At 39.8% G+C, this 26,239-nt stretch overlaps 1 protein-coding gene across 5 annotated transcripts in view; it reads left to right on the forward strand.

Annotated features, from left to right (window-relative positions):
* LOC115219741 (histamine H2 receptor-like) overlaps positions 1-26,239 on the forward strand; it is a 192,131-nt gene that overhangs the window by 106,024 nt on the left and 59,868 nt on the right. For 4 of the 5 annotated variants that reach the window (XM_029789967.2, XM_029789968.2, XM_036509797.1 and 1 more), the window contains exon 3: positions 14,054-14,110. The exons of the other annotated variant lie outside the window; for it this stretch is intronic. The gene's annotated coding sequence lies outside the window, so the exon portion shown is untranslated. The remainder of the gene's footprint in view (positions 1-14,053; positions 14,111-26,239) is intronic. 5 annotated transcript variants of the gene reach the window in all.

Below are 26,239 nucleotides of genomic sequence, written 5' to 3' on the forward strand. Positions count from 1 at the left end.
TAAACACACTGACATCGGCCATCATGTGATGGTGAAGGGACAAACATAGACACACATAAACATACACACATATACATACATACATACATATGCATATATATATATATCCATTATATATATATATTGTGTGTGTGTATATATACGCTGAATTTTTCTCTAGAGAACATTCTTTCTTTGTAGTTTGATCATAGGTGATCTACTTCTAGCATATGGCTGTCCACATAGTGGTTTTTAGCCCTTTAAATATACACACGTATTAGAATTTTCTCTGATTTTTCAGATTTTTGTATGCTAGGCTACTGGTTTTAAATTAATATTCAATTTATCTCCCTCATTATTTAAATGTTTTATATCATCATCATCATCATCATCATCATCATTTAGCGTCCGTTTTCCATGCTAGCATGGGTTGGACGGTTCAACTGGGGTCTGGGGAGCCCGAAGGCTGCACCAGGCCAGTCAGATCTGGCAGTGTTCTACAGCTGGATGCCCTTCCTAACGCCAACCACTCCGAGAGTGTAGTGGGTGATTTTATTGTGCCACCGACACAGGTGCCAGACGAGGCTGGCGAACGGCCACGCTCGGATGGTGTTTTTATGTGCCACCGACACAGGTGCCAGACGAGGCTGGCAGACGGCCACGCTCGGATGGTGTTTTTATGTGCCACCGACACAGGTGCCAGATGAGGCTGGCAGGTGCCAGACGAGGCTGGCAGACGGCCACGCTCGGATGGTGTTTTTATGTGCCACCGACACAGGTGCCAGATGAGGCTGGCGGACGGCCACGATCGGATGGTGTTTGTTACGTCCCCAAAGCACGGAGGCCAGTCTATGCGGTACTGGCTACGGCCCCGTTCGGATGATTCTTGTGTGCCACGGCACTGGTACCACAAGATACAAATTCCATTTATGTTCATCTATTTTGATTTGTTTTGATTTGATTTGATTTTTACTTGCCTCAACAGGTCTTCACACAGTGTCACAAGAAGGAAGGTATGCACAGGTGGACTGTCTACGTCGCCGGGTCTTCGGATGGTGTCTTTATGTGCCACCGCACAGGTGCCAGATGTGGCTGGCGAACGGCCACGATCGGATGGTTTTCTTGTGTGCCACCGGTACTGGAACCACAAAGATACAAATTCCATTGATGTTCATCTATTTTGATTTGGTTTGATTTTCACTTGCCTCAACAGGTCTTCACAAGTGTCACGCGTGTCACACACTTGCCTCAACAGGTCTCCACAAGTGTCACACACTTGCCTCTGCCTCACAGGTCTTCACAAAGTGTCACACACTTGCCTCTGCCTCAACAGGTCTTCACAAGTGTCATAAGAGGGAAGGTATGCACAGGTGGACTGACTACGTCGCCGGGTCTTTGGATGGTGTTTTTTATTGCCACCGACACAGGTGCCAGGTGAGGCTGGCGAACGGCCACGATCAGATGTTGTTTGTTGTGCCCACAGCACGGAGGCCAGTCGATGCGGTACCAGCTACGGCCACGTTCGGATGGTTTTCTTGGTGCCACCGGTACTGGAACACAAAGATACAAATTCCATTGATATTCATCTATTTTGATTTGGTTTGATTTTCACTTGCCTCAACAGGTCTTCACAAGGGTCACACACTTGCCTCAACAGGTCTCCACAAGTGTCACAACACTTGCCTCTGCCTCAACAGGTCTTCACAAGTGTCACACACTTGCCTCAACAGGTCTTCACAAGTGTCATAAGAGGGAAGGTATGCACAGGTGGACTGACTACGTCGCCGGGTCTTCGGATGTGTCTTTATGTGCCACCGGCACAGGTGCCAGATGAGGCTGGCGAACGGCCACGATCGGATGGTGTTTGTTGTGCCCACAGCACGGAGGCCAGTCGATGCGGTACTGGTTACGGCCACGTTTGGGTGGTTTCTTTGTGCCACCGGCACTGGTACCACAAAGAATACAATTCCACTGATGTTCATCTATTTTGATTTGTTTTGATTTGATTTGATTTTCACTTGCCTCAACAGGTCTTCATAAGTGTCACAAGAAGGAAGGTATGCACAGGACTGACTACGTCCGTCCCAGTCGGGGCCACGGGTTATGGCCTGACTAGTCTTGCCGGGTCTTCTCATGCACAGCATACTTCCATAGGTCTCGGTCTCTAGACATTTCCTTAGTGAGACCTAAAGTTCGAAGGTCGTGCTTCACCACCTCGTCCCAGGTTTTCCTGGGTCTACCTCTCCCACAGGTTCCCTCCACTGCTAGGGTGTAGCACTTTTGCACACAACTATCTTCAGCCTTTCTTGTCACATGACCATACCAGCGCAGCCGTCTCTCTTGCACGCCACAACTGACGCTTCTTAGGTTCAGCTTTTCTCTCAAGGAACTTACACTCTGACGATTATGAACACTGACATTACACATCCATCGGAGCATACTGGCTTCATTTTTTGCGAGCTTACGCATATCCTCAGCAGTCACGGCCATGTTTCACTGCCATGTAGCATGGCTGTACGTACACATGCATCATACAGTCTGCCTTTTACTCTGAGCGAGAGGCCTTTTGTCACCAGCAGGGGTAAGAGCTCTCTAAACTTTGCCCAGGCTATTCTTACTCTAGCAGTTACACTTTCAGCACACCACCCCCGCTACTGACTTGGTCTCCTAGGTAGCGGAAGCTATCAACTACTTCTAGTTTGTCTCCCTGGAACGTGGCAGAAGTTGGTCTCTGCATATTTCCAGTGTTTATTGCTCCTGAGCATTTGCCACAGACAAAAACTATTTTCCTAGTTAGCCTTCCTTTGACATTGCTGCACCTCTTATGTGTCCATAGCTTACACTTGGTGCATCTTATAGAGTTTCTACCTACACCTTTTTTACAGATCGAGCAGGGCCATCTACCTGAAGGCGTTTGTGATTGATCTACCTCCTACTTATTAGAACTTGGTTTTGGCTAGGTTGATTCTAAGGCCCTTCGATTCTAATCCTTGTTTCCACACCTGGAACTTCTCCTCCAGTTCTGATAGTGACTCAGCAATTAGAGCAAGGTCATCAGCATAGAGGAGCTCCCAGGGGCAACCTGTCTTGAATTCCTCCGTTATTGCCTGGAGGACTATGATAAATAGGAGGGGACTGAGGACTGAACCTTGGTGGACCCCAACCTCTACCCGGAATTCTTCACTGTACTCGTTGCCACCCTCACCTTACTAGCAGCGTCTCTGTACATGGCTTGCACAGCTCTCACCAACCATTCTTCTATCCCTAGTTTCCTCATTGACCACCAGATAAGGGACCGGGGGACCCTGTCAAAGGCTTTCTCCAAGTCAACAAAAGCCAGGTACAAGGGCTTATCTTTGGCTAGGTATTTCTCCTGCAGCTGTCTTACCAGGAATATAGCATCAGTAGTACTTTTCCCTGGCACGAACCCAAACTGCATATCATCTAAGGTAACTCTCTCTCTAATTAGTTGGGCTACAACCCTCTCCGTAACCTTCATTACCTGATCCAGCAGCTTGATGCCCCTGTAGTTATTTGTCTCTCTAGGCGCGTCGCCTTTACCTTTGTAGCAGTTGACTATTATGCTGCTACACCAGTCATTGGGTATGACCCCCTCGTGTATCACCTGGTTAACTATACGGGTGACTAAGCTATAGCCGACACCACCAGATATTTTGAGCATCTCTGCAGTAATTCCTGATGGGCCTGGGGCTTTCCCTGTTTTCATGCTTCTAATTGCCTTATCTACTAAGGAACTGTTAACTCGGATTGCTGGTCCCTCTGTTGGGTCGACATTCGGCAGACTCTCTTTATCCCATTCATTTTCTTCATTCAGCAACCTATCATAGTGGCGTCTCCAAGTCTCTCTCTTTGCACCCTCATTAAGTGCAAGTGAACCGTCCTCCTTGCGAACACATTTCTCTCCTACCACGTCACGATTCTCTCTCACACACTGTCTTGCAACACGAAATACCTCAAGTCTTTCATCCTCACGACGCAGGACATTGGCAAATTTTTCCTTCTCTGCTTCCCCTCTGGCTAGATAGACCTGTCTCCTGGCTTCCCTTCTGGCAGACTGATACACTTCCCTGCTACCACCGTTCTTCCAGGCCTTCCAAGCCTGTTTCTTTTGTCTAATAGCCCTGTCAACAATATATATATTATATATATATGATGATATATATATATATATATATAATATAATATATATATATATATAACCTTTAAATAATGAGGGAGATATAAATATATATATGTATACGACAGGCTTCTTTCAGTTTCCACTTACCAAATACTCTCACAAGGCTTTGGTCAGCCCAAAGCTGTAGTAGAAGACACTTGCCCGAGGTGCCACTCAGTGGGACTGAACCCAGAACCATGTGGTTGGGAAGTGAGCTTCTTACCACAACAGCCACTCCTAAACACCAATTAGAATAAATTTTATTGTCCTCAAACATATCAAAAGTTTAAAACTCATCCACCCAAACCAAGTATTTCTCAATTCAAATTGAGAAATATTTGCCCCCCCCTCTCTCTCACTCTCTCTTTCTCTCTCTCTCTCTCTCTGAGGTTCTCTCTTCCTTCCTCTTTCTCTCTTTCACATTTTAGCCCACCCTGAATTAAAAACTATGAAAACAGGCAGTCACGCACCCGTCCCACCCCCTTTTCATCTACCCTCCATTTATCAGTCATAACATGATGGTATTTCACATATAAAAGTGGGTTCCACTTCTCCCCACCACCATCCACCCATCCACCCATCACCTACCTTCTGCCCTCCCCCCATCCTCCCTTCCTCCCTTCCTCCATCTCTCGAAATCCATGACAATCTGTGAGATGTCAATATTCCATTTAGTAATTAAGTGAGAAGGTCATTAGGTAACAGAACCACCCCTTCCCCCACCCCACAACCGACACACATACGCATGCCTCACCACCCCACCTCCACCCATCACCACATCAATATCCCATCGGGTTTTTTTCTTCTCAATATATGGCACCTCCCATGTAATTACATAATAACATCCTCCATCATCTGACCTCTACAAAATCTAGACAATGAGAGCAACCTATATGTGGCTGTGTGGTAAGAAGCTTGCTTCCCAACTACATGGTTCCAGGTTCAGTCCCACTGCATGGCACCTTGGGTAAGTGTCTTCTACTATAGCCTCGGGCCGACCATAGCCTTGTGAGTGGATTTGGTTGATGGAAACTGAAAGAAGCTCATCATACATATATATATATATATATATGTATGTATGAATGTAGGGAATGAATTAAAGGGAATGAATTAAAACTTTCAGTAAACCATGTATATATATATATATATAATATATATATATATTATATATATATATATATGTGTGTGTGTGTGTGTACAAAGGATGTTATAATACTATTCCACAGCCATACCTACAATAATCCAATAATACTATTCGACATATGCAAAAACAGCCATACCAACAGTCCAACATATCTCCATCATCAGCTGCCCCATGGATATCATTATGGTTTTGACACCTACTCAGTACAATTCAATCCAGCAGTGTTAACAGCACTAAAATAAGTGTTGCTTGGGAACAAACAAACCAAAGAAACCACAACTCGCAAACACATTTACCCTGTGTACACCAGCGATGATGGGGTGGGGGACAAACACAGACACAAATATCTACATTCATTCATACGTATATATTCTGTTGTGCTCAAGGAGTGTCATTCTCTTTTAGTGCCTTATTATTTAACACACTCATCGGTAAAGTCTGCACTCATTCACTCCTTTATTCTTTTCTAAAATTTTCATTGTGTCCTGCAACCCTTTCCATAGACGTTGACAAAAACACAACAAAAATTTTAGAAAAATAAAGTAGTAAATGAGTGGAAATTGAACAGGTGAGTTTGTTATAAAATAAGACACAAAAAGTGAATGACTCTCCCCAGACACAACAAAATATGCTTCAACACACAAACTCACATAAAGAATCTTGCAAACCAAATCCCAAACGAAATACATACATACATACATACATACATACATACATACATGCATGCATGCATGCATGCATACATACATACATATATATATATATACATATGTATATATATATATATATATATATATATATATATATATATATATATATATATTTATATATGTATGTATGCATGTATATATTTATATACATATACATACATATATATACATATATATATATTTATATATGTATTTATATATGCATATTTATATATATATACATATTTATATAGAATAAAACTTATATATAAAGAACGTGAAATTCACGAATATATATACATATTTATATATATATATATACATATATATATATATATATATATATGTGTGTGTGTGTGTATATATTTCATTGTGTTCTTGAGCAAAACACTTCATTTCGTATTGCAGTGTAATTACTTCAGCACCTTACGCATGGTATGCCATACTCTGGTTTTATTTCACTTCCATATTTAATAATCAGTTGGTTAACTTCTTGACCATTTAACTAATCAGTTGTTTGTCTAATTGCTTGGTTAATTGATCAATCAGGTTCGTGAACGTCCTTTCATCCCTGGGGTGTGTCATTGATGAAGTTGTGTATTGTGACAAAACGACTATGACAAATCTAGATGATTGATTGATTAACCAAACAATTAATCAACTGCTCAATTAATTAATCTAGTTCTTGCCTTTTATCATCTACTTATTTCAGTTATAATACCATGGCCATGCTGGGGCTCTGCCACGAAGAATTTTAGTTGAACAAATTGAGCTCCAGTTCTTACCTTTTTTTTGTTTTCCAAACCTGGTACTTATTCTGTCATTCCCTTTTTGCCAAACTACTAACATACAGGGACATAAACAAACCAACACTGGTTATCAAGCAGTGGTGATGATGATGATGATGATGATATATATATATACACACACACATCTACATAACAGCCTACTAACAAATCTACCTGTGTGTATATAAACTGTGGGTATTGGGGTATCACTACCTTCTGCGTATATCTCTCATTTAGTACTGGGTGTGTTTCATTTATGTCGACATACTCCTGCCTTTGTCTGAGACAAATACTTAAGCAAATACAGGAGTTTCTAACTTGTCAAGTGATTACGTGGTGGCACCCCTTCGGGCAGTTCAATGGTGTGGATTTGTCATAGATTTGGGCGTTGGCTTCTTTGAATATTGCAGTTTCTACTCTATAAATTTAGATTAGGTTGTGTATATATATATATAACGTGTGTGTGTGTATATGTTCATATATGCTTGCTTGTGTTTGTGTGTCTTATCGGGTGTGTCTGTAAGTTTGTGTGACACATCATATTTCTGTGTGTATATATAAACCAATTTATATTCATCTATCTGTGCATGGGTGGAAGATGGACATTAAACGATGATGATTATGTGTATATATTGGTATATAAAGTGTATTTATATATAGACACAGGCATGGCTGTGTGGTAAGAAGCTTGCTTCCCAATCACATAGTTCTGGGTTCAGTCCCACTGCATGCTATCTTGGGCAAGTGTCTTCTACTATAGCTTTGGGCCAGTCAAAACCTTGTTATTGAGTTTGATAGACAGAAGTTAAAAGAAGACCATCATGTGTGTGTGTGTATATATATATATATATATATAAAGTTAATCCAAACAAGAAAACAAAAACAAAAAAACAACAACATAAGGACGTGGAAGAAATAAAGTATTATTGGACGCTCAGGGAAGAAGGAGGGTTTGACGTTTCGAGCGGAGCTCTTCGTTGGAAACATAGGAGAAGGAAATATCTCAAGAAGGGAAGACAGGGGAAAAAAATCGCTAGTGATACAGACGAGGTCACATACTAAAAGACGGAAGTAGTAAAGGTAGAAGAATAATGTTTTTTAAAAGACAGGAGGAGAGCTATATCAAAGACAGTATGGTAGGTGGTTGCGACACAGGTGGAAAAATGGAGGTAGAAGAAGAAAGGTGAAGAAGAAAAATGTATGAGAAAAAAAGTTTGAGGAAAAGTTGTTGTAGAGTCACGGACAGATTATTTTTGATTTCCAATCACAATTTCAGTGGCGTATATATATGTATATATATATATATATATATTAATAAAAATGGTAAGACAACAAAAGAATGAAAGAGACCTCGATATTATGTAAATAGAGGAATTTATCTGTAAAAGTAACATGTGACAATTATTCAGTAGCCATGATGAAACTCTGAGTTTCAGAACGCTATGAAAAATAACCATTATACAAAGGGAAATTACAGTGTGATTGACCACTATTATGACAAAAGAGCTATTTGAATGACCGCTAAATAAAGGATGCGAGTGAAGATGTGTATATTTTCAAGTGAGGGTGGATGAATGTATGCATATGCATGTGGGTGTGCGGGTGCACATGTGTAGGTATGAACAGGCGCACTAATGCGAATACTATGAACTTTTTACTCCCTTACTTAGCAGTCATTTGAATAGCTCTTTTATCTTAATAACGGTCAATCACGCAGTAATTTCCCAGTCAATCACGCAGTAATTTCCCTTTGTATAATGGTCATTTATCATAGCGTTTTTCCGATGGCCGGATAACTGAAGAGATGGCAGCATGGATTTCCACCCCGGCATCCGAAACTCGGAGTTTTATCATGGCTACCGAATAATTGTCGCATGTCATATTTACAGATATATATATATGTATGTATGTATACTTATATATATATGCCTTTAACCATATCAGCTCCAGTCAAACTTTCCAAATCATGCCATTATGTTAATTGATGATGATGATGTGTGTGTATCTTCTCCAAGTTGAGCCCCACCAACTGACAAGCTGCATCTCTGCTGATAAAATAAATGCTTCGTTTATTTTTCTAACAAATTACTCGTTCATTTCTTCCATTAACACCTTAGCTTGAGAATTACAAAATCTAATCTGTAATTTCCATCTAATTTTCCTGAGAAATTACAGCCTATGATCTTTGTTTGTGTGTGTGTGTTGCCATGTGTTTATCACACACCCATTTATTAATGTTGTGATGACATGATGTTGGGTCTTTAATAAATTCACAAGCCACACCTCAGCTCTTAAACAGCTAAAGCAAAAGGAACCCCCCACTTCTTAACCAGGACTGCTAGAAAGAACTAGTTAAACCTGTATCGAATTGCATTGAGTCATATAAAATAATGGAGTCATTGAGTCATTCTGTTACAAATATATCATGCCAAGCAACAGGAATGAAAGGATGGTCATTTTGGGGCATCTTAGGCAAATGTCTTGTACTATAGCCCTGGGTTGGCCAAAACCTTGTGTATGGATTTAGTAAACAGAAACTAAAAGCAGTTCATTGTATGTAGACATACACACACACACACTCACTTACCCAAGTGCACATACACTCACATAGAGAATGTTGTGGCGAAAGTGTACAGTAGGGTTCGCCACCATCCTCTGCTGGAGCGTCGTGGAGTTTTAGGTGTTTTTGCTCAATAAACCCTCACAATGCCTAGTCTGGGAATTGAAACCACAATCCTACTACTGCGAGTCCGCTGCCTTAACCACTGGGCTATTGCGCCTCCACTGAAAATAATAAGCTTTCAAGGAAATTGACTGCGGGAAGAACACCAGAAAATATTCGCAAGGAATTTGTGAAATTTGTAAACAAACCAAACACACAAACACATAGGTACAGACACTCATGGAATCTATGTATGTATGGCTGTATGTATTTGTGTGAGTGAGTGTGATTGGTTATTATTAGAAAGACATTGTAGGGTAGGTGTAAGAGGCCTGGTCTGGTCAGTTTGAGCATAAAACAAATAAAACATTTGAGTCAGATATATATATTATAGTTCAGCATCATCCCTTTCGAAATAATCCTCAGTGACCCAAGTCCATGGAAGTCCTCTTTCCTGAAGGTCATTTCTGTGAATTTTATTCCAGACTCTAACAATGATTCCAATCACATGGAAGCACAAATAGATGGTTTGGCATCAATCCTCTTGGACAAGTTCACAAATTTCTTGCGTCTATTTTTCTCGTGTTTTTCAGGCAATTGGTTTCCTTGAAAGCTTATTATCTTCAGTGGAGGTGCAATGGCCCAGTGGTTAGGGCAGCAGACTCACAGTCATAGGATTGTAGTTTCAATTCCCAGACTGGGCGTTGTGAGTGTTTATTGAGCAAAAACACTTAAAGCTCCACACGGCTTCGGCAGGGAGTGGTGGCGAACCCTGCTGTATTCTTTCACCACAACTTTCTCTCACTCTTTCTTATTTCTTTATTGCCCACAAGGGGCTAAACATAGAGGGGACAAACAAGGACAGACAAAGGGATTAAGTCAATTACATCGACCCCGGTGCGTAACTGGTACTTAATTTATCGACCCCGAAAGGATGAAAGGTAAAGTTGCCCTTGGCAGAATTTGAACTCAAAAAATTAAATTTTTTTTATTCTTTTACTTGTTTCAATCATTTCACTGTGACCATGCTGGAGCACCAAACAAATCGATCATCCCCCAGGATTAAATTTTTTTTTAAAGCCTGGTACTTATTCTATCAGCCTCTTTCGCTGAACTGCCAGTGGTATGGGGATGTAAACACACCAGCACCAGTTGTCGAGTGATTATGTGTGTGTGTGTGGGAGGAGGTCAAACACAGACACACAAATACATACACTCATACATACATACACACACACGCACATACGAAGGTGCCACATTGTGGGACTGAACCCGGAACTATGTGGTTGGCAAGCAGGCTTCTCACCACACAGAGATAAATATTATGGAAATAAAAGAAAGGAAGAAGACAGGACTTCAGAGAATACTTTTAATAGGATGATAGTCATGATAAATTAGAAAGAAAAGAAGAAAACATTGTCAGGAAAAGCAGCAACGTTGTTTTCAAGAAAGCAAACACTGTGGCCCCTCGTGAAAATGAATTTTACGAAGCATTGTGTGAAAATATAGAAAGAAATCAATGCAGATCCAGTGGCAGAGAAATATAGGAATTTAAGGAAGATTATAGAAAAGAATTTTATAGCCAAACTAGCAGTATCGCCCGGCGTTGCTCGGGTTTGTAAGGGAAATAATTATATAAGCATTTTTAGAGAGTTATAGCCAAAAAATAGCAAAAAAAATGCACTAAAAATGGAAAAAAAATTATGCTAAATTTTTTTTTAAATCGTTGACTCATCGTAGACATTTTTAGAGAGTTACTTCCCTTATGTAATAGCGAAAAAAATGCATTAAAATGGAAAAAAATGATGGTAAATTATTTTAAAAATCGTAGACTCATCGTAGACGCGCGCTAATACCCAGAAGGGCTCGATATGAATACTAGGCTTACAAAAAATAAGTCCTGGGGCCGATTTGCTCAACTAAAAGGCGATGCTCCAGCATGGCCACAGTTAAATGACTAAAACAAGTAAAAGAGTAAAAGAGATTCCAAATATGTAGCAAAAATTAGACTTGGTATTTTCTGCGAGTGATGGTGCCTCAATGAACTTGATATATCTCAACAGAAAACAACTTAAAACATGACATGCCTTAATAACAGACAGAGTGATACACGAAACTTCTTTCTGCCACCAAAAGAAATGAAATTTTGCATTGATATATTTCTGTTTTGTGCAGTAAAAGGGTTGAATCAAAATTGTAATTAGATAATGGAGAGGAATTTTTTGGGAAACTGTTGCTAAACAGGTAATGAAATATGGAAGAAAAATTTAGTCGTTTTAATTTCAACCTGCCTGAGATTACCCTGGTTCTGACTCAAACTTCCTGTTTTAAAAATGACCTAAATTAAAATCTTTCATCAATATTCTATGTTAATTTACATTCCAAAGTTTGTTTCTTTTTTTCAAAATTCTTCATTATTTTAGAAATTAATTTAAATGTAAGTGTTGTATTTCTACAGAAATACAACAACCAATGGGTTTAAGAGGTGTCTGTAAATGTAGCCATTTCTGTTGCTGCTGTTACTACTACTACCACTACTACTACTACTACTACCACTACTACTACTACTACTACTACCACCTTGAATCAGTATGTGGTCTCTAAATGTGCTAGAAATAACAGCCAAATAGGTAATTCAGTAAGGAAGAGGAATTTAACGAATGTCTGTAACAGGTAGAAGTGGTGATGCTTCTACTGCTGCTATGGTTACAGCCACTATAGTTCAGTGCATGGTAACTTGGCATGCTGTAAATAACAGCCAAACATCCTTCAAATCATATCCTGTTGTCTTGAGAAGTGAAGGAGCCATTGAGCGAGTAAAGACACTTCTACATAGTTGCTCATTCTGCTTTAAATAAAAGCTAAATCTTCCTTGATTTAGGCTCTACTTGCTTAAAAGAAATTACCCAAAGAAGGATCCTCTATGTAGTTGACTGACCTGCTAGAAATGGTAACTAAATTGACTTCAAATTTCATCCTACCTTCTTAAAAGATATATATATATAAAAGATATATATATATATATATATATATATATATATATATATATATATATATATATATATATATATATATATATATATATATATATATATAAATAATTATTAATATTTGGAAGTTATTTCCGAGTCTACAGGTCTCTTAAACCTATCTATATAATATTGTTTGTTCCTTCTTGAGCCACGCCTGGCTCATTAGGGGCCGGTTTCCTTGGCATATAGGCTCCCCACCTGGACGGGACGCCAGTCCGTCACAGGTGAGCTGCAAGAGGCAGAAGGAAGAATGAGAGAAAGTTGTGGCAAAAGAGTCAGCAGAAGTTCGCCATTACCTTCTGCCGGAGCCACGTGGAGCTTAGGTGTTTTGCTCATAAACACACGCATCGTCCGGTCTGAGATTCGAACCCACGATCCCTCGACCACGAGTCCACTGCTCTAACCACTAGGCCATGTGTCACCACTCTATATAATATACACACACACACACATACATGTATGTAAAAGGAAGGTCATACTAGCCAAAGTGAGTATAAATATGTTATGACTGAGAAGTCATGACTGGATTATCTTTGATCATGGCTTAACTGGAGCCACACAATAATAACACCAATCACCATCTGATCTTTGGTTTCCTTCCTGAAGTTCATTTCTGTTGCAAGCATTTGGACCAGAGTTAAAATGTGTTTTGTCATATTATAAGTCTTTGAGCCACTGCATAAAAGGCATTGCTGCCATTGCCGTCCCTCCTCTGACTTTCCTCATATTTGTCATCGTCATCGTCATCATTGTTTTATATCCACTTTCCACGCTGGCAGTGATTAGATGGGTTGCCACACTCCAAGTCAGTTCTTAGAATGGTTCAGAGGCGTACGTCTCACCCTTATGTTTCGTTGATGGCTTCATTTCAATGACTGGATAACCTTCCTCTTTCCGACCACTTTATTGATTATACTAGCTGCATTTTATCATGGCACCAGCTCTTGAGAGGGTCTCATGTCTTCTGCAATACTAAAGGGTCCTCTCAACCTTACACTGTTTCTGCTCAATCGTTAACCACATTACAGAATGTAATGGGTGCATCCTATCATTGTACCAAACCCTAGTGAAATTGCCTTCTGTCCCTTAAAGACTAAAGAGTCTGCATGTCTTTATCCTGTGTCCATTTCCTCGATGCAGCATCACCAAATGAGTGAGCTGCTCAGTGATGATGGGAGGACAGGTGTGTGATGCTGAAGACAAGAGTTAAGGGGATGAAAAGGTGAAAGATGAAGAGATATGGGATGTTGACTTTTAGTATAAAAAACGGTGATGGTTTAGTGTGTTAACTGAGTCTGAAGGAAGGTTCAGGGCTCTCCTTTGTTTCATGGGCAGTATGGCCCTGTGAGAAGAAAGCAAGTAAGTGTTAGGGAGATGCGAGGTTCAGATGGGTTCAATGATATGTACATTGGTAGCAGAGATTCCCTATTACCATTATGGTAAATACAAGATGGCATGGGTGGACAGGGGCTGAGTTATTGAGGGATGTCTTTACAAAACTATCTTTTATTTCAATTATGACTTTTTCCTAAATATTCTGAGATTTACTGAACTTTTTTTGTTTTTTCCTCTATTCAAGCCTCTTCCTTTTGGCTCCTGGTTGCAGTTGTAATCCAGTGTGTGAATATTTAGTAAGGTGAGTAAAATATACACCTGGTTTAAATTGATATTAATTAATGAATATTAATTTCTACCCTCATTATTTAACTATATATATATATATATATATATATATAGGTGCAGGAGTGGCTGTGTGGCACATAGCTTGCTTACCAACCTCATGGTTCCTGGTTCAATCCCACTGCATGGCACTTTGGGCAAGTGTCTTCTACTATAGCCTCGGGCCAACCAAAGCCTTGTGAGTAGATTTGGTAGACGGAAACTGAAAGAAGCCTGTTGTACATATGTGTGTGTCTGTGTCTGCCCCCCCCCCATCGCTTGACAACCAGTGCTGGTGTGTTTACGTCCATGTAACTTAGCAGTTCAGTAAAAGAGACTGATAGAATACTAGGCTTACAAAGAATAAGTCCTGGGGTTGATTTGCTCGACTAAAGTTGGTGCTCCAGCATGGCCACAGTCTGATGACTGAAATAAACAAAAGAATATATACATATATACATATATATGGTCGTTATATCTTCTTAATAACATAATAGGTTAGATAGGATGATGTCTAGATTACAATATTACAATAACAATAATATGTTGTTGTACATGTCTAGTCATATTACGATCATGAAATTAGCATCAGCTTATCTCACTCTTTCTCACGGAATCCCTAGGAACCTTTTCAAGAACTCTAGGGTTCCATGGAACCCCTGTTGAGAAATGCTGCTTTATAGTTTAACAACTTTATAGCTTAGCTACATTACAGAATAACTGTTGTATAGCTTGACTACTTTATAATTTAGCTAGCATAAATGCCTATTTCTTTACTACCCACAAGGGGCTAAACACAGGGAGGACAAACAAGGACAGATGAATGGATTAAGTCGATTATATCGACCCCAGTGCGTAACTGGTACTTATTTAATCGACCCCGAAAGGATGAAAGGCAAAGCCGACCTCGGCGGAATTTGAACTCAGAACATAGCAGCAGACGAAATACCTATTTCTTTACTACCCACAAGGGGCTAAACACAGAGGGAACAAACAAGGACAGACCAACGGATTAAGTCGATTATATCGACCCCAGTGCGTAACTGGTACTTATTTAATCGAACCCAAAAGAATGAAAGGCAAAGTCGACCTCGGTGAAATTTGAACTCAGAACGTAATGGCAGACGAAAAACCGTTAAGCATTTCGCCCGGCGTGCTAACGATTCTGCCAGCATAAATACCTTACAGCAGCCCTATTTCATAACAAAGCAACTTTATGGCCTAATTAGGCACAAAGCCAGTAATTTTTTCAGGGTATGGGGTCATTTGATAGCATTGACTCCAGTGTTTGTCTGGGACTTTGTTTTATGGATGCTGAAGGATGAAAGGCAAAGTTGACCTTGTTGGTATACGCTGCACACAGAATGCAAAAGCCAAAGAAATAATACCAAAAGGCATTTTTGTCCGACATCCGAATGGTTCTGCTACCATTACAAAAATGTAAAATGGACAAACCACATTCAAGGAAATAATGCTTCATGGAAGAAAAAAAAAAAAAGTAATTTGCAGGACACCCCTTCATCACCCCCTGCTTTGTTTACTTCTATCCCCCACCCCAGTTATCCCTTTACTCTCATTGTACACACACACACACACACACATGTTATGCCTCTAAATAGGCAGTAATTAGCTCCAGAGTACTATTTAACCAGCAATTATGGTATGTTATCCATCATTTAATCACTTGTTTCACACTTGCTGGTTGCTACTAAAACACTGTTATTTCCTACCACCACCACCACCACCACTACCACCACTACTGTCACTACCACTAACCCCTCCTCTCTCCCTTTCTCCCTCTCTCTCCCTCTCTCTCTCTAACTCTTATATCTCCTTATGTCATTTGTGTTGTTGACTTTTCTCGGTTCTCAGATGTATGTATAAACGTGTGTGTATTTGAGGACTGTGCACATATGCATACACGTGCACACACAAACACATAAGAATGTGTATGTCCTTGTATGTGTATGTATATTTATGTGTATATATGTATACATATAAACAGAAAACTTAAAATACAGTGACACTCCCTTCATCAGCTGTTGATTGGAGGTCACAGTCTCCACTACCTCTCTCTTTCTCTCTCTCTCTCTCTCTCTCTCTCTCTCCTCTCTCTCTCTCTCTCTCTCTCTCACTTTCTGTATAAATATGTGTGCATACATGTGTCTGTATTTACACTTCTTTATATGTGTGTGTGTGTGTATATAATATATATGTATATATATATATAAAATATTATATATATATATATATATATAATATATCAATATATATATATGGTATTGAATAAACAATTGGATGTTGTTATACATTGCTGATCACAATGCACTTCCTGATTGTTCTAGCTTCCAAACGACTCCACCCCACTGGCTTGGTGGCATCTTTTGAAAGCTAAAGCACACAAACACATGCACACCACCACCACCACCACCACCACCACCATATAAAGATAAATAAATATATAACACGTTTGTTTAGTTTATGCATATACATATACTCGTATGTATGTAAGTATGCATGCATATACACACACGTATACGCACACATGCACACACATACGCACACATGCACACACAAGCATTCTCTCAGACATCGAGGTGTGTCTAAGTATTCTATGGACATGTGTGACATTAGCGCCAACGTCTTGTAATTCATAAATATTATAATGAGATGTTGACGGTATCAAATGTCAAGTCCAAACTCTGGTTTATGTGGTTAGAATTTAAAAGGGTGTGGTTGAATGGAGACACAATTTTTTTGTCCAATTTGCTAAATTTTGGTAATAAATACTGCCTCAATGTCAGAGCTGCTGCTATTTTTATTCAACCCTTGGTCATCTCTCATCAAGCAGACCTATGATCAGTGGTGTAGGAGTTCTGATTGTTATGTATATTTTTTGTTTTGTTTTGGGGATTTGTGTGCGTGCGTGCGTGTATGTGCATGCATGCATGTGTGTGTGTGTGTGTGTGTGTTTTAGATAGAATTATTCATTTCAGTGCAGCCATGGTTGTGTGGTTAAGGTACTTGCTTTGCAACCATGTGGTTTTCGGTTCAGTCCCACTGCATGATACCTTGGGTAAGTGTCTTCTATTATAGCCCCAGGCTGACTAATATCTCTTGAGTAAACTTTATTGATGGAAACTGTATGAAAGCCTGTCATATGTATAAGTGTGTGTGTGTGTCTCTATGTGTCTGTGTGTGTCTTGATTGACGAGCTGTGTTGGTTTGTTTGTGTCCTTGAGACTTAGCTGTGTAGCAAAAGATTCCATCACTGTAGAGTAAATACCATGCTTTAAAAATAAGTCCTGGTATGGATTTGTTTGAGGAAACGGCATTGCCCCAGCATGGACGTGCTCCTACAAATGAAACAAGTGAAAGATAGACACACACACACACACACTTGCACACATATAGACAGATATATAGATAGACTGAGAAAAAGAGAGATAGACAGATGGATGGATTGATGGCTGCATGGACAGATGGGTGGACAGATGAATGGATGGATAGACAGACAGACAGATAGACATGGATAAGCATACAGACAGACAGATAGATAGATAGACTGAGAAAAAGAGAGATAGACGGATGGATGGATGCATGGACAGATGGGTGGACAGACGGATGGATGGATAGACAGACAGACAGATAGACATGGATAAGCATACAGACAGACAGACAGACAGACAGATAGATAGATAGACTGAGAAAAAGAGAGATAGACGGATGGATGGATGCATGGACAGATGGGTGGACAGACGGATGGATGGATAGACAGACAGACAGATAGACATGGATAAGCATACAGACAGACAGACAGATAGATAGACAGATAGATAGACAGGCAGACAGACAGACAGATAGATAGATAGATAGGGAGGTAGGTCGATAAATAGATACATAGATCGATAGACAGACACACACAGATAGACAGACAGACACACAGATAGATAGATAGTTAGATAGGTTGATAGATAGATACATCGAGAGAAGATAAGTTTTCAGGCTGAATGTCTTAAATAAATCTCCATCCTGCTGAGTTTCTTGCAGTTTATTTATCTTCAACCTTTTTCTGGTTCCTCTCTGGCCTTTCAAACATTCCTTGTTGTCTCTGCACTAAACATCTGTTCACGTGTTATGTTATGAAATATCGTATTTTACTAATATTTTCAATACTGTCTTGGATAAGACAACAATATTCTTGCTATAAACAAGTTCTCCAAGAAACTAAATTTGGAATGAGACGGAGGCGAGACATAGTGATGTAGCTAGGATGTTTGCTTCAGATGGAATCGGTTGATGTTGATTTTTACAGAGGGATACTCTACCTGTTGCCAACCCTTACCTGTTTCTGAGTAATATAATGTTTTTCCATCACCAGACATGTTCTCTCTCTTTCTCTTTCTCTCTCTCTCACTCACACACACACACTAGCACAGCGTATTGCCAAAGGTCTCCATCATTTGTCATCACCTCTGTGAGGCCCTATGTTCAAAGATCATGGTTCACCACCTTGTACCATGTCTTCCTGGATCTACACTTTCCACAGGTTCTCTCCTTAGAGATCGGCGCTTCTTTACACAACTGTCCTCGTCCATACACACACACTCACACACATACCTATATATATATATATATATATATATATATATATATATATATATAGGTATGATAGATCATCATGATAGATCGTTAGCCACTACACACATTTTTTTTCTCTCCTTGTTTCTCTCCTTGCTTTTTTTTCTGCGTCCCTTTCTGTAGAAGAGCGTAGGCTCGAAACGTAAAAGACTTTTTCTATTCCTCAGCGTTATACTAATACATCTGTTTATTTTGTACACCACCTGTCTTCGTCTTTTATTTTTTTCGTAAACTCTCCCTATATATATATATATATATATATATACACAATGGGCTTCCCAACTCCATGGTTCTGGGTTCAGTCCCACTATGTAGCGCCTTGGGCACATGTCTTCTGCCACAGCCTTAGGTCAACCAAAGTCTTGTGCATGGATTTGGTAGATGGAAACTGAAATAAACTCATCGTGTGCGTGCGTCTTTGTGTTTGTTCCTTGACTGCCACTTCACAACCGGTGTTGGTCTGTTTCCATCCCTGTAACTTGGTGGTTTGACAAAAGGGTCAAATAGAATAAATAAAAAATAAAAAATAGGATACTGGAGTCAATGTGTTTGACTGAAATTCTTCGCGGCATTGCCCCAGTATGACCACAGTAGTAAAAGATAAAAGACAGCCACTACATCTCTACTGGTAGATCCCTACTACCACCTCACCATTACAACTGCCAGCAACACTACAACATTACTAGCACCAACACAGCCAATAGTGCTGCCACCACCACCAAAACATAAATTCTATTTAATGTACAAACAACAAAAGTAGGAACAATCTAATTTTCACTAATTGTGTCTGTGAGACAGGATACTTGTCACCATTACTTTCCCCCACCCCACACACTCTCCTCACCCCCACCCCACCCCGTTCCTTACTGCTACTACTACCACTACTACTTCTACTACTACCATCACCATCACTGCTACTCTGAGCATCACCACCACCACCTTCACCACCATCACCTCCATGTTTGTTTCTGCCATTGTCTTTCTAGTTGGACAGTGAACAGCAGAACAATGGAATATCCTGTCCACCCTGTTATGCTCTTAAACAAGGTACTGGGGAAGGAGGGAGGAGCCTCTACATGGTCACTTACCATACTGGAAATAGCAGCCAAATCTCTGTCTCTCTCTCTCTCTCTCTCTCTCCCCCTCCCTTCGTCTCTCTCTCAATCAAATAGCTAATGCTATTAGCATATTAGCAAGGGTTGAGAGAGTTAAGAATGTTCTGCACAATGGACTTGGCATGACAGGGGTTGCTGCTCGGTGGGTGCCATGTCTTCTGACGTCTGATCAGAAATGCACCAGGTTGACCACATCACAGGGAAAATCCGACATTGAGGTTGATCAGAGCTAGTTTCCTTGAATGTTTCTTAACCCAGCTTGAGTGTTGAGTTCATCACTTCGTGCTAAAAACAAAGAGACAAACCCCTTCTTACCTACTTCAAAGAAGGCCAAGAAATTGTAAATATAAATACTTCTAATAATTGATTATTAAATATAAATACATAAAAACTTACTGAATAATTAACATAAATTTGTCAAATCTAAATTACTATATTATAGTACATTATTTACATTATTTACTTAATTTACATTATTTACATTTGATGGATATTTGTCTTCATCTTGTTTGTTGTTAACACAACGTTTCAGCTGATGTACCCTCCAGCCTTCTTCAGGTGTCTTGGGGAAATTTCAAACCTGGGTTCTCATTCCTAAGGTATTTTTCAATGCTATTATTATTATTATTATTATTATTATTATTATTATTATTATTCAGGTCACTGTCTGGAATCATACTTGGTTCGATTCAAGGCAGTTACCTGAATAATAATATAATATACACACACATATCTACGCACACACGCAATATATACGACAGGCTACTTTCAGTTTCTGTCTACAAAATCCACTCACAAGGCTTCAATTGGCCCGAGGCTATAATAGAAGACACTTGCCAAAGATGCCATGCAGTGGGAATGAACCCGGAACCATGTGATTGGGAAGCAAGCTTCTAATCACACAGCCACTCCTGCACCTATATGATTGATTGATTGATTGATTGATTAATTGATTCTAGTTTCAGCTCATGAGCTGTGGCCATGCTGGGGCACCGCCATTTGGTGTTGCTACATGGTTTTACTTCACGAATGCTTTTTAGCAACTGCCATTTGGTGCATGAGAGAGTTCGATGCAGCTGCCCTCATCTGCACCTCCTGCCGTGAAGTTGGTTCATCTGGGACACCCGACAGGAAGAGATCCAGTTTCATTTTAAAGACATCTGCATCCACCCCATGCAGGTCTCTTAGGTTCTTCGGGAGGATATTGAAGAGCTGTGGGCCTCGGAAGCCCAGGCTATCACAGTATCTTGTCCTACATCTTGATGGCAAATTTGGAGTCCTAGGCACCACATACATATATATAAATATATTTATATATATATATATATATATAGACACACATATATATTTATTTTTATTTGTTAGTGGATAAAATTCCGGCATAACAGGGGTTCAAATTATTCTCAATGAAGAAATATATATTTTCATTTAGAGATAGTTGGCCCCTTTAAAAAATTAAAATATAGTTTATAGTATTGAACTATGAGAAAGTGATATAGGGGCCTAATGATTGGGGTTATATTTTAAGAGTGGTTCCAGCAAAACACAGCGTGGTTAAGGAACTGGGAAATGAACCTCAAGTAACACGTGTAGCCAAGTTATAAAGTAGTAAGTATTTAAATTAAAATTCTTTTTTATATGGTGAGATCAAGGGGCCTACTATCTCTAAATGAGAGTGAGACAGACAGACAGATAGATTGCTGAACAGACATAAGACAAAATTTTAGAAAACAAAGCGAAAAAAATAAAATATTTTTTTAATACCCTATATATATATGAACGGAGAACCATATGGTTGGGAAGCAAGCTTCTTACCCCCCAGCCATTCCACATGTCTGGCATCATTTCGTACATTGAACCCTGGCAGAGAGTGGTTAAAGCATCACTTCACTCAAGTGTTTATCCTCTCACTTGACTTAAGCACTTTCTCCGATTTACACAATTCCTTCTTTGTTTCAAGAATCTTTTGTCTCTTTTAACTCTTTCTGCTGCTGCTGCTGCTGCTGCTGCTGTTGTTGTTGTTGTTGTTTTTATCATTGTTTTAAATAATTTGGTCAAGAGAGGGGACAGCATCTGTGAACTTGTCCAGGGATTGTGAGACATGTAGGTGGCAGGGAAGGAGAAAGGGGTCTTCAAATTGGACGCCTCACAGGGTATCACCCACCCCTCCCCATCACCCAGCTTCTGGTACCTAAGGTACCAAATAATGGTTTTTAAGCAGGCTGGCAGACGATTTACCACCCACAGAAACACACACACACACACACACACAGCGCATCCCGCCAGCAGGGTACATGGATGTTAAAAGATGATGATGCTGATGCTGATGCTGATGATGGCTTATATGTGTTAGAAATATGGTGTGGCTGTGTGGTAAAGAAGCTTTTCTTCTCAACCACATGGTTCAGGGTTCAGTCCCACTGCATGGCACCTTGGGCAGAGTGTCTTCTACTCTAGTCTTGGGCCAACCAAAGTCTTGTCAGTGGATTTTGTAGACGGAAACTGAAAGAAGCCTGTTGTTTGTATATAATCATCATCATCCTCATCATCATTGTCTAATGTCTGTTTTTCATGCTGGCATGGGTTGTATGGTTTGACTGAGGTCTGGAGAGCCAGCGGCTGTTCCTGGCTCCAATTTGATCTGGCAAGTTTTTTACAGCTGGATGTCCTTCCTAATGCCAAACACTCCAAGAGTGTTATATATCAAATAATAAATATATAATATATATATATATATATATATATATATATATATATATATATATATAAATAATAAATAATATATAAGATATATATATATATATTAAATAATAAATGATATATATATATATTAAATAATAAATGATATATATATATATATATATATGAAACCCAAACCCACTGTCATTTTTCTTTTTAATGATTTTGTCACACATTCAAAGCTGTAATAATCTCTGATTAACAAGGTATTTCCAATGATTTTGGTAAACATGGCTTTCTAAATTAACTGTACATCTTAATTATGTAATTATTGAAATAATGATGTTTGCTGCTAATAAAGCAGCTGATGAGTGCAATTAAATTATGAAATAAGTGAAATTTATGCTTTCCCACTTATTATTCAAAGTACACACACACACTCACACACACACACACACACTCACACACACAAATACACACACACACACACAAATACACACACACACACTCACACACACACACACACATACACACATACAAATTGACGGTATTCAAAACAGTTTGCACAAACTGGTAACTAGTCTGTGATGGGATTTGATCTCGGAATACAAAGATCACGAACAAATACCACAAGGCATTTCACTCATTCTTACAATTCTGCCGATTCACTGCTCTAAGACAGGACTGTACTTAAGCAATGGTATGTGTGTGTAAGGGGGAGGGGGACAGACACACACATGAATATGTATACTTATATATACACGACAGGCTTCTTTCAGTTTCCGTCTTCCAAATCTGACAAAGCTTTGGTCAGACCAAGGCTAGAGTAGAAAACACTTGCTCAAGGTGCTGCACAGTGAGACTGAACCCAGAACCATGTGGTTGGGAAGCAAGCTTCTTTACCACACGGTCAAAGTTAGCTTCATTTGGATTTGATCTCAGAGTCCTGAAGATCAGAGCAAATACATCTGATGGTCTACCAACTGCACCAATTTATAAGGTTGGTGTTGTTGCTGGCAGCAGCAGTGGTGGGGTGACATTGTTTAGCCTCAGTTCAGCCCCCATTGGACAGACATTCAGTCTAAGGCAGTCCAGTCATGACCATCCCATTTGTTTGGAAGTATCTTTTATATTTTATCTTTTGTTTCAGTCATTGATCTGTGGCCAAGCTGGGGCACCACATTACAGAATTTTTTGTTGAATCTATCGAACTCAGCACTTAATGTTAAAAGCATGGTACTTATTCTATTGGTCTCTCTTGCTGAACTGCTAAGTTACAGCGACATAAACACACAAGCACCAATTGTCAAGTGGTGATGGGGATCAAACACACACACACATATATACCACAAGCTTTCCTTTTTCCTCTATCAAATCCACTCACAAAGCTTTGGTCAGCCCAGGGCTATAGTAGAAGTGATTTGCCCAAGGTGCCATGCAATGGGATTAAACTTAGAACTATGTGGTTGGGAAGCAAATTTCTAACCACACAGCCACACCTGCACCTATTTCCCTGTTTAATCCTTCAGTATTCAGATTACTTCGTCAAATGTAATTCTTACCTATTTACTTAGTTCTGGATTAACGAATTAACCATACATTATCTTGTAACTTCAAGATTTCAAAGATGTCATCGTTAAGTTTTAGAATAGCAATGACAGTAGTTATGATAGACCGGATCTGGTCAGTTTTAGCATGAAACAGCTGGGATATTCTGGCTGGATGTGGCCTGTTTAACCCTTTAGCACAGGAATTCTCAGCCAGTTTTTGTTATTCATGGACCCCTTTCATTATTGTTTTATTCTGGTGGACCCCTATAACCTTTGATGTTTAAAAACTACCAAGAAATATCCGTAGCCACTTTAAAATCGATGTTCCAGTTACACAGACTGTGATTTTTGTGGGTTAAAGAATCGCAGTAAATTCTGTTTGAACAGAATTGCCATTTTGAAGTGGCCAAGAACATTACTTGCTTCTGCGCATACAACGTTCCTCTCTTAGAGAGATTTTAAAACCAGCATTTTTGCTTGTTTAAAAACAACTTTTATTGAAACGTTTTTCAAAATTTCTATTTTGTTTTCCACTCGTTAACTTTTGTGGGTTGAACTTATACTCTTTACTCTTTTACTTGTTTCAGTCATTTGACTGCGGCCATGCAGGAGCACTGCCTTTAGTGAAGCAAATCGACCCCAGGACTTTTTCTTTGTAAGCCTAGTACATATTCTGTTGGTCTCTTTTGCTGAACTGCTAAGTTATGGGGACGTAAACACACCAGCATCGGTTGTCAAGCGATGTTGGGAGGACAAACACAGACACACATACATACATATATATATATATATATATACATATATACGACAGGCTTCTTTCAGTTTCCATCAACCAAATCCACTCACAAGGCTTTGGTCAGCCTGAGGCTATAGTAGAAGACACTTGCCCAAGGTGCCACGCAGTGGGACTGAACCCAGAACCATGTTGTTGGTAAGCAAGCTACTTACCACACAGCCACTCCTACGCTTATGTAAAATATTAGACAAAGAAACCTAGATGTTTCTTGCAATACATACCAATACATACATCTAAAGCAAATTTTTCAGGGGCCCTTAAAATACTAGTGTGGAATTTTAATTTACTATTCTGTTACATTGCCCCCTTCCCCCTACCGCCATAACTTATATGAAACCTTGGGAGCTAAATGGACCCTGGTTAAGAATCACTGCTTTAGCATTTAAATTACTCTGTCAAATATAAGGCTTATTTATTCGCTATCTCAAAGCTATGGGATTTCAGTGATGTGAAGAACTGTTGAAATCAAACTGGGGCCAATGAGCCGGCAAGTAAAGTGAGAGTAAAGTGCAAGAGTAAAGAGCAAGTAAAGTGAGATCACAGCCGTGGCCGATACCCTTGAATTGTCGGGTGATACGCTGTGCTTGAGAAGACCTATTGAGTTAAGTTAAATTGAAATGGAAATCGTAGTTGTGGTCGATGCCAGTGCCATCTGACTGGCACCCGTGCTGGTGGCACATAATAAGCACCATTCAAGTGTGGCTTGATGCCAGTGCCCCTCGACTGGCTCCTGTGCCTGTAGCATGTAAAAAGCACCGGCCAAACGTGGTCGATGCCAATGTCCCACACCCCAACTGGCTCCTGTGCTGGTGGCACGGGAAAAGCACTGACTGAACGCAGTCAATGTCAGTGCCCCCCATCAATTGGCTTCTCTGCCTGTGGCACGTAAAAAGCACCCACTACACTCTCGGAATGGTTGGCATTAGGAAAGACATCCAGCTGTAGAAACGATTCCAGATCAGATTGGAACCCAGTGCTGCCTCCTGGCTTGCCACTCCTCAGTCAAATTGTCCAACCCATGCCAGCATGGAAAGCGGATGTTAAAGGATGATGATGATGATGATGATGATGGTGGTGATTGTTTACTTTTAGAATGACATTGTAGGGTAGGTGTGAGAGGTAGATCTGGTCAGTGCAAATCTAAAGCAAGTGGAACATTAGGGTCAGTAAGGTCCATTTAAATACTGAAGGTTAGAACATAATTTGAGGGTGATTTGACCTCTCTTTCCAGCAGGTCAAATGACCACATGGAAGCACTCTCATTGGCTTTTGTTCTACTCGTAATGTTGTTGTTGTTGTTGTTGGTCTTGCTTTTCTTGTTGTTG

The sequence above is a fragment of the Octopus sinensis genome, linkage group LG15 (assembly GCF_006345805.1).
Source record: "Octopus sinensis linkage group LG15, ASM634580v1, whole genome shotgun sequence".
Classification (NCBI taxonomy): domain Eukaryota; kingdom Metazoa; phylum Mollusca; class Cephalopoda; order Octopoda; family Octopodidae; genus Octopus; species Octopus sinensis.